Below are 2,482 nucleotides of genomic sequence, written 5' to 3' on the forward strand. Positions count from 1 at the left end.
TAAAAGAAAAGACCTGGCGATCTAGATCCTAAATCAGTAGTTGAAAATCCAGTGAATCATAACAATCCTATACATAATCCATCATGAGGATAAGTTGTTTGTTCTACTGTGTTGTCACTGTGAATTAGGGACCAACTTGATGGCAGATCCTTGCAACAGAAAAACTAAAGTTTTTAGTCAAGCTATCCAAGTGTATCTGCTAATTCTCAGAACTAAAAAATAACCACAACACACCTTCTGTTAATTTGTGTTTACCTTTTAAGAAGTCTTTTTTAGGATGCCTTACACTGTTCCTCTTCTGCGAGGGTACTTACTCAGTGGGCATCCTGTCCATTTGCACTGATGTAGCTTTGCTGACTGTAAGGATCATCTGAAGGTTATGTTAAATTGTAGATTCTGATTCAGTGTATCAGGAGTGGAAATGCAAGTTCCCAGCAGGGGAACAAGTTAAAGTGCTGATTTCAGATTGTACCCTTTCCTTTCTCCTTTTAAAACTAATCTCCATGGTCACCCATTTTGTGTAATAATTCATACATTCTTTGTTTTTCAGTGCTGCATAATATTCCATTGTGTGAATATACCACAACTTCTCTATCCATTCATTTGATGATGGGCACTTGGGTTGTTTCCAATTCTTTGCAATCGTGAGTGAAGGTGTGATAAACATGAGTGTGCATACATCTGCTTGGATGGCAGTTATGCTTTCTTTAGGGTATATTTCCAGTATTGCTGGGTCAAATGGTATTTCTATTTCCAACTTTTCGATAAAGTGCCATACAACCTCCATAGTGGTTACACCATTTTACACTCCCACCAACAGTGAATAGGTGTTCCTATTTCTCCACAATCTCAAAAAAAACTGGGGGGGGGGTAAGGAGGAAAATGTGCAACAACGAATGAATGGAAATCAAAGTTCTTTATAAACTTATAATAGTATCTTGATTAAAATAAATTTTTTAAAAACCCCTCATTTCCACTTTTCAGATGTGATTGCTATTTGAAATTTTGACATTCTAACAGTCAATAAATAGTTAAAACCATGTTAAATTTATAAATTAAAGTTCTGCTTTGTGCTTTCCAGTGTATCAACTTAAGACATTTGTCAATGACTTGGGGTCTAGAGGGATGGTGAGGAGTCTGGATGACACAGTTCAAACATTTGCCTTAAATGGTTTTTCTTTTCTTAGCCTAAGAAATACATACACATTGTAGAAAATGTCAAAACAGAAAAAAAACGTAAAAATATCCTATTGCCATCAAGTAAAAATTAACTCATAAATGATCCCCACTGGTTTCAAAGGCTGTAAACGCACAAGAGAAGAACATTCTTCTTTCTACCTGGGAATTGCTGGTGGATTTGGACTACCAGAGAGCCATGGCATTTAGGTTTTCAGTCCAAGTCCCTAAAACTCCCCCACTTTGGAGAAATCCTAGTTACCATTTTAGGTATATGTCCTCTTAGTAATTTTTCTATGCTTTAAAATTTTTATTTTTTTCTTCTTCTTCCCCCACACCCCAATACAGTTAAGAAAAAACGTGTACGTTAAGCAAAAAATAGTGAGGAGAAAGCAACAAAAGAAATGCAAATGAGAATAAATAAAAATTCTGATATTTTGTTCAATAACTGTTTTTATTCATTATAGATTCTTATGGAGTTTGTATACATTTGAAGGAGGCCTGATTCTAACAACTGAAAAATATTTGGGTTTTTGATTGGAGTCTGAATGTAAGTAAATTAATTAAGGAAAATAAAGCGTCCAGATCAAAAGAGGTAGAGAGAATATTTTTTAAATTGTACATTCCCATGGGAAAAGATTTTTAACATGTACTCTTAATATACGTATTTATATTTATTTATTTCATATACGTTGTTATTGCTTTTAGGTGTCAAAAGATTTGAATTTTAACCTATCTTCGGCTATCCTCATTATCTCTGATATACTTGAGCTGTATCAATCCACCTATTTGAGGGTCTTCCTTTCATGTGCTGACCCTCAATTTTCCAAGCATGCTGTCCTTTTTCAAGGACTGGTCCCTCCTGATATCATGCCCAAAGTATGTGAAACAAAGCTTTACCATCCTGGCCTCCAAAGAGCTCCCTGTTTGCACTTAATCCCAGACATATTTGTTTGGACATACAGTTCTTTTGACAGTCTGTGGGATAGTTAGTACTCTTCTCCAACATCACAACTTAAAGGCATCTTTTCTTTTTCTGTTACCTTTATTCATTGTCCAAATATCAAGATGCATAAGAAGTAATTGAATCAGGCTTGAATCAGGTGCACCTTGTTGTTGTTGTTGTTATGTGCCGTTGAGTCGTTTCCGACTCATAGCGACCCTATGCACAACAGCCCTAAACCCTGCTCTATCCTGCGCCAATCGCACCGCCTCCGACACACCCATCCCGATTACCCCAGTCACCGAATCATCCATCTCATAGAGGGTCTTCCCCTCGTGCGTTGTCCCTCAACCCTCCCAAGCA

Source organism: Elephantulus edwardii, unplaced genomic scaffold, assembly GCF_000299155.1.
Source record: "Elephantulus edwardii isolate Elephantulus edwardi_28Jun2011 unplaced genomic scaffold, EleEdw1.0 scaffold00051, whole genome shotgun sequence".
Classification (NCBI taxonomy): Eukaryota; Metazoa; Chordata; class Mammalia; order Macroscelidea; family Macroscelididae; genus Elephantulus; species Elephantulus edwardii.